Here is an 8,360-nt window from a genome sequence, read left to right on the forward strand (position 1 = left end):
AATGGTGGATGGTGCAATGTAGTAATGCTATGCTAGAAAATGAGTGTGGAGGATGCACCATATGCAGTGTGCTATGCATTTTATATAATCACTAAGTTTTGTATTATTATAAAAGTTATGTTGCATTGTGAGATATCGCATATTTACAACCATCTGCAAAGTTCTCAAACAGATTTTCTTTACGTCTCCTTAATGTAATTCAGAGAGATACTGTGAAGCAATGACTAATTGGTACTGTACATTTTTAGAGTGGTATATTTCAACACGCAGTTTAGCTGTTTAATATTCTGAATTTTACTTTTAAATCAACCATAAGGAACTAAAGGAGCATCCATGCAGGGATGATTCACTTGTCATGCATGTCTTTGCTGCTGACAGTCAGTCGCTTGTGGACATTCCAGGCTGTGATTGCCTGGGTAAGGCATTCCTGGCGTGCACTGGTATATGCTACAGTCACCCACATCAAAGTTGGGAAAAGTTGGGTTGGAGTCTTCCAAACATCTGTTCAGTTTCTCTCCTCTTGTCATCCCCCCAAAACTCCATTCCACGGAGACTGTGTCTGCTCCTAGGCCATCAATAAACAAATTTAAAATCAGTTAACAAATTCACAAGGAAAGAATATAATATCCTCAACTGGAAAAAAAAAAAAATATATATATATATATAGACACACACACACACACACACACACACACATAAGATGTGCTATGCAAATAAAGCTGACTTGACCTGACTTGAACTTAATGGTATTTTATGGAGCCCCGCAGGGGACATGGGAGAAAAAAAAATTAGGGAGAAAAAAAAAAATTAGGGAGAAAAAAAAAAATTAAGACGGACTTTTGCGAGATCTCGCAAAAGTATTGCGAGATCTCGCAAAAGTTTTAGTCGCATTCTTCGGAGGCCGCCAGCCTCGCAAAACTCCAACAATGGCGGCAGCTACTTAGTTGTAATATTACTCTTTCTGGGTCACAAAATACACTTTTAAGATATTTTGAGGCGTGAATGTAGTTGTGTAAACGTCAGATACCTGCTCGGTTTACAACACATCACATATTTGCAAAAGTGCTCCGACGTTTTTGGAGATCTGACACCCACTAGCTCGAAGCTAACGGGAGGTCGAGACCTACTACAGCCGGGAGGAACACCGCTTTCCCGGCACATCGTGCCTCGACCTCCCGGTCGGCTTCGAGCTGGCGGCCACTAGCTCGAAGCTAACGGGCGGTCGAGACCTACTACAGCCGGGAGGAACACCGCTTTCCCGGCACATCGTGCCTCGACCTCCCGGTCGGCTTCGAGCTGGCGGCCTCCGAAGAATGCGGCTAAGTCCGTCTTAATTTTTTTTTTTTCTCCCTATTTTTTTTTTTCTCCCTAATTTTTTTTTCTCCCATGTCCCCTGCGGGGCTCCGTAGTATTTCCCACAAATTCTCCTTTATTTGACCAATTTATTTTTATTAAAATAAATTGTGCAGAAAATGGACAATAAATTTCATCATACTTTCTAAAAAAATGCTGTAAGTTTAAGAAAGTGATTCCATCGCCTTTTCAATGCTGTGTGCTACAATGCAGAACAGCTACTTAAATTCAGTTCCCACAAAGGTCAATTGTCTTCAATGTTACATCCTCACTAGCTAGAATCCTGGATACTATGCCTCAACTTAAAAAGAAGACAACAAATCAGAAATGCCATGGTATAACCCTCAAGCAGCCAACTTAAAGCAGATAACTCTTAACGCTTATTTAGAATATGCCTGTTTGGTCTGGAAAAAGAGCCTGTTACTGTATAATAAAATAATAAAATAGCCCTCCATTAAGGTAGGACATCCTGCATCACTGATAAAGGAAAACAGGAACAACCTCAGGTTTCTTTTCAGCGGTGTAACCAGACTGACAGATTCCTTTAACCTTAACTAGCTATGACTTTACACAGAATTTCTTTACAAATAAATTTTTAAACCATTTGAGAAAAAAATATTCACAGCTGTAGCACAGATGTGCCATTAAGTATTAAGAATTATAATAACTGCTGATATTTATTTTCTGGACTCTTTCTGCCCTATTGATATCTCTGAATTAGTTTCAATAATGTCATCCTCTAAACCATCAATGTGTCTTTTAGAGCTCATTCCTACAAGACTGCTCAAGTTTCACCATTAATTATTGCTTAAATATTAAATATGATCAAGGTATTTTTGTTAGCAGCTGTGGGGTTTTAAGATTTAAATATCCTTACCTAATTCAGCTAAATAAGATCATTCTTGAAAGATTAGTAGTCAAACAGTTGCGGAATGCTTTGCAATCAATGGTTTGGAGTTGCAGTCAGGATTTAGAGTGCATCATAGTGAAAAAGCAGCAGTGTAGCTTATGAATGATCTTGATAATTGCCTCTAACAGTGTACGCATCTCTGTGCCTGTCCTGTCAGACCTTGATAGCAATAACCACACATATTCAACTAAAGAGAGTAGAACACGTTATTACTGTTACAGTAATTGCACTGAAGTGTTTAAAATACATCTTTACAAGAGATTTCAATTTGTGGAAGTTAAACAGGGAGTCTTCACACACAAAGGTTAGACATGTAGTTCCACAGGTTCACTTTTTTCATTATACATGTTTCCCTTTGGCAATGTTATTAGAAAACATTGCATGAATTTGCAGTGCTATATAGATGATAGCCTGCTTTATTTATCCGCTTTAAGCCAGATGATACAAATCAACTACTTCAACTACAGGCATGCGTCCAGTAACACTGTGAGGAATCTTGGAGTCATTTTTGATCAGGATATGTCCTTCACCATGTACATGTGAGACACTCTTCACTCTTTTGCAAAATATCACAAAAACTACAAAGATCCCTTTTCAGAGTGCTGAAAAACTAGTTCATGGATTTATTACTTCTAGGCTGGACTGTTGTAATCCAGTATGTAATCCAGCCTTCAGATGATCTAGCTAGAGTACTAACTGGGTCTAGAAAGGGACAGCATATTTCTCCCGTATTAGCTTCTTATCCTTGGTTCGTTTCCTGTGAAATTCAGAACCTAATTTAAAATTATTTCCTCACACAAAATGTCAAATACTCAGGTCCAGTCATATCTAAAAGACCTCATTATTTCCTGTTATCATAACAAAGCACTTCACTCTCAGACTTACTTGTGGCTCCCAGAGTTTTCAAAAGTAGAAAGGGAAGCAGAGATTTAGCTATCAGGCTTCACGTCTGTGGAACCAGCTCCCACTTTGGATTCGGTAGACAGACACATTCCCTACCTTTGAGATTAGGCTCAAAACCTGTCTGTTTAATAAAGCCTACAGAAAGGGCTGGATCAGGTGACCCTGAACCATCTCTTAGTTTTGCTGCAATAGGCTTTTGCTGCTGGGGGGCATCCCATGATGCATTTAGCATTTCTGCTTCACTCATCACCTTTCACTTTCTGTGTGTTATACACAGAAATTATACAACTCTAGCTCTCTCTCCTATATTTTGCCTTTGTCCTGTCTCTTTCTGCTCTTTTCTCTTTCCCCTGACTGCTAACCAGTCATGGCAGATGGCTATCCCTCTGACTGACTGAAGTTTCTTTCTGTTAAAATTGACTCTGTCCTTCCCACTGTCACCAATTGCTTACTCATAAGGGATTGTCTAATTGTTCCGGTTTCTTTCTAATATTGTGAGTACAAAGCACCTTTAGTCAACTGTTGTCATAAATTTGGCCCTACATAAATAAGATTGTACTGAATTGTTCACTGTTGACTTTCCATGATCTCTTATCACCTCTTAAGAAACAGATAGAAGTGTACGAAATACCGAAGCACATGAACCTGAATATTTAGTTACACTTGTCCTCGAGCATGCATTACATACTCTCTTTCTCTCTCTCCATAACACACACACACACACACACACACACACACACACACCTACACACACACACACGCGCGCACACACACAGACATCCAGACAAACACCAACAAATAGTCTCAAAAAAAAGAAAAGGAACAAATATATTTTCAAAGTCTTTATTTCCCAAGTGGGCCATATAAAAGATTGGCAACTTTTATTTTGTTACAGTTATGCCATCTGCCATTCAAAATCCATTGATTTATGTCCAAGTAAAATTACAAAGATTCAAATCCCCATGTAAACATTCCAAATCTTGAGCCTTTGAAATTAGCAAAAATATAACTTGGTCTCATCTTGATTCATACTTCATTTCAAAAGAAGTAAAGAAAGGAGAAAAGAAAGACAAATCCTTGAAGAATAGTTTAATATTCCACTGCACACTCTCTGCTTTTTTATTAACAAAACCTGTAGTAATGCAGACTGAAATTGTTGTTAAGACAGCCTTAATTTGTATTAAATTATGATTGTCATCGTTTGTCTTATGAATATTATTGCAACGGCTGGAGTCACACAAAGAACACGCACACACTATAATAAGTGTAATGAGTGCTGAAGCAATGCTACTTTTCTTAAGCTTCATTCTTTGAAACAAACTTTGAGTTACAGATACAGTCAGGTCCATAAATATTTGGACAGAAATAAATATACTTTTAAAAAAAATTTGTTCTGTACATTAATGCAATGAATTCGAAATGAAACAACTCAGATGGAGTTGAAGTGCAGACTTTAATTCAGTGGGTTTAACAAAAAGATTGAATCAAAATGTGAGGAGAATATTCCACTTCATTGCTTGTATGTCTTGGGTCATTGTCCATCTGTGTTATGAAATGCCACCATATCAATTTGACTGCATTTAGCTGGATTTGAGTAAACAGTATTTCTCTGAACACCTCAGAAGTCATTCAACTGCTTTTGTTCTGTCCTGTGCCACATCATTAATAAACTCTAGTGTCCCAGTGCCACTGGCAGCCATGCACGCCCACATTGCCTCAGCAGTGTTTTACAGATGATGTTGTATGCCTTGGATAACCTTCTCCATACTTTTTTCTTTGCATCATTGTGGTAGAGGTTGATCTCGGTTTCATCTGTCCAAAGAATATTTTTAGTTATTCTATAATATATTCTATATATATCTATAGTATAAGTATGAATTATTACTTAATTGTGATATAACTGTGATTATTTATGCACCCCTGGTTTGAGCTGCACAATAGTGTGAGAGTGTGTTGAGGTGATCTGCATGTATGAGTTGGTGATTTTCTGGATGCATTCATTCCCCATTCACCTCCTGAAAAGCGTTGTTCACTTGGTTGGCTGTTGTGAAGAGGTTTCTCATCACCATGGAAACGATTCTGCGATCATCCACCACTGTTGTCTTCTGTGGACACTCAGGTCTCCTTTGACCACACGGTGTCTATTCACAAATGTCCAATTACTTGTGGTCCCTTTAAAAAGAAGGTGGCACATGCTAAGGAGCTGAAACTCCTAAACCCTTCATCCAATTTGAATGTGGATACCCTCAAGTTGAGTCTACACATTATAAGCATGCGCAATTGGAATACGTTTCAGTAAATGGGCAAAACAAAACAAAATTAAAAACAAAACTGGTTTCAGTGTTCAAATACATATGAACCTTACATAAAATACGTTTTTTTTCTCATGCTCTGTCACTTTAGTATAAAGTAGAAATATATAATATAGTTGAAATATTTCTTTTATATCTTTTAAGAAGAATTTTACACTCAATGTAACACACGCAATAAAATGCAATTGAGTTAAATTTTTATACACACAAGAATATGTGTTTTGTTTTGTTTTTTCAATTAGGTGCCAGTATTTTTGTCCAAAGCCTTGTAAAATATGAGGTAGAGTTGATTTGTGGGTTGTCAGTGTGTTTTGAAAAGAAACATGTTGATATGAAATGTGCGTAAACAGCATTCAAAAACAAAGATGAAAGAACTCAAACTGGAAGATGAGAGATTGTGCAGCTGCAGGCGGAGCAGAAAAAGCAGGTTTCCAAAAAAAAAATCTAGGGTAATTACTAGGTAGTAGATATGGTGTGCTATTTTTTGTTAATACCATATGCTTGTTATGGTCATTTTGGCAAAAAAGAATTACCCTGAAAAAATGTTTCAGCGCCTTGGAGTGAGACACAGAACAGACTGGGTTTGGTTGTTTTGGCACCTTAAGGAGTGGAAACTAAAGGGACACTTTACCAATACTGTTAAGTAGACACATACTTAGTCACAGGCAGAGAGACAGAAAACGTCTGAATGTTTCAGCACCTTGGAGAGAAACGGGAGCTGGCAGTGGCAATACAGGGATCAAATAACACCACACTGTGCTGCATGACTGGTACTGAGGCAACATTTTGTTTGATTCTCACTATTTGCTCTACACTGTCGTTTTTCATAGCATCATAGTAGAGTATTGGTGTTAAATGCAAATTTTTAAAAGCTAGACCTAAAGATTAGATTATTAAGGTCATGAGATTTCTAGACAGGCATTAAATCCTTTGCAGATAAATTGTTTACTTTTTTCAACTTTTTTTTAAATCATAGCCAGCCGTGAGATAAAATCTTTTTTTTGTGAATTAACAGCTTGGTATGTCTAATTTAATACATGCATATTAAAATGCATTTATAATTGTATTCTCTCATTGTTTAATGCTGTAACAAACTTTAAAAAATATAGCAGCAAAATATCAAACTTATCCACTATTATATCACTGTCAAGATACGGCAATAAAAATGTGCAGCTTAAGCTTAATGTGTGACATATAAGCTTAAGCTGACCCCTTCCTACGCCTTTTATGTTAGTATAGAACAGCCCTGTCAGTGGTATTAGGCTGGGCTGTGCACCCAGCAGAAAGCCTTCACTGCTCAGCAGAGAGAAAGAGAGGAGGACAGATGGATGGGTACAGTGGACAGATAGAGGGACATAAACCAGATTAATCATCTCATCATGTGTGATTAATTTGGAACTCAGCACCGTTGGCAGAGTAACACTATGAACCAGACCTCCCACTGTCAGGTCAATATGTTTACACTGATGGATTTGCTCTCATACATGTGCACATTCAAACACACAGTACACAAACAACAAAGAGAGGAAATCCTTGTTTGTTGGTTTGTTATTGATGAAGGAAGATGGTGTTCCCATACCAAATGATCAGAATTATTTTACGCACTGAATTTTATTGATCCAAAACATTTCGGGAGGATTTTAAACTATCCGCACTTGTTTATCTTCACACAAGTCTTTATCAGTTTATTATAGATAGATAGATAGATAGATAGATAGATAGATAGATAGATAGATTATATAAATTTGAAATTACATTAGAAACAAAACTATAAATGCTGTGTTTATCTCAGGTAAATTGAAGGTTTTACATCCTGTTGAAGTTGGATTTGCATGCTGCTGGCACCAAAATGCATGTGTATATTTTAAAAAGTTTACTTGTATGAAGGACAGCACATCAGTAGAATGCCTTTCACAGCAGAGTGATGACCAGCTCGGTATCTAATGGCTCCTCTCAAAGAGTACTTCAATAGGCCCATTCTTTGTCTGGCAGGAATCAAAATTCACAAGGGAGGAATACAGAGGAAAACAATGGCATGTCACCTCATGGCTGCAGAATGAAAAAAAGGGAGATGCTTTATGTTGCTTTCGTTTTCAAACACGCAGGTGTTCTGGCAAACAGCTCAAAGTGGGGGTGTACGTGTGTGCGTGCGCATGTGTGTGTGTGTGTGTGTTTGTGCTTATCTTCTCACCTTTACTGTCCCCCTTTGCACTGCCCTTGATCATTGAAACGTACTGCGTCATCAAAAAACAGACACATCAAAACACAGGGTGTTTGCAAAGTTGTGAGAAATGCTCTCTGGGGAGCTGGTGACTTTTGCGTTGCTCAGGGTCCTGTGGAAAAAAAAGGCAAAGAGATGGCAGGAGTGCTCCACTGTCAGTCTCAAGGATATAAAGGGAAGGGTTTATCACAGGAACTCACTTTTCCATGGCCATTCACATGTGTGCACTTAAGTCATTTTGTGGCTACAGTATACAGTAGCTATTAGGTCAGCAACACTGGGAAGTCAGTATATAAATACAATTTCCTGCAATTAGGTTATTGCATCTTTGCTTCTAATTTCAAAGTTTATAATTATACTAATCATTAATCTTTATTCGAGAGAAGAGCTTAAAATGGAGTTAATATATTTTAGAAAAAGGCTTTTTTTCTGGAGCAGGACCCCTACTCTCCTCATTTGCACATGCATAGCTCACAGCATTACGATTTACATGTTAAAGCTTCTCTTTGGCCTAGGGACCGGGGGTGAACTGCCAAGTTTTACAGGTTTGTAAAACGCCATTACTCCCAATGTCATTTCAGTACTTGGCAGTTCCTGGAAGTTTTCTATGCTGCCTCAAAATTCCTGTGAACAGTCATTAACCTGCACTTCCTGAGAAATT

At 37.8% G+C, this 8,360-nt stretch overlaps 1 long non-coding RNA gene across 1 annotated transcript; it reads right to left on the reverse strand.

The window, feature by feature from the left end:
- Positions 1-4,249: 4,249 nt before the first annotated feature.
- Positions 4,250-7,459, reverse strand: LOC146565742 (uncharacterized). The gene is made up of 3 exons (XR_014894157.1): positions 7,356-7,459; positions 5,179-5,338; positions 4,250-4,978 (listed from the first exon to the last, which is right to left on the reverse strand). It is a non-coding gene; the product is annotated as an uncharacterized LOC146565742 (long non-coding RNA).
- Positions 7,460-8,360: the final 901 nt, after the last annotated feature.

Source organism: Mchenga conophoros, linkage group LG10 (genome assembly GCF_057382185.1).
Source record: "Mchenga conophoros isolate Kocher_MC1m ecotype Shallow Benthic linkage group LG10, M_conophoros_male_GT1.1, whole genome shotgun sequence".
NCBI lineage: Eukaryota > Metazoa > Chordata > Actinopteri > Cichliformes > Cichlidae > Mchenga > Mchenga conophoros.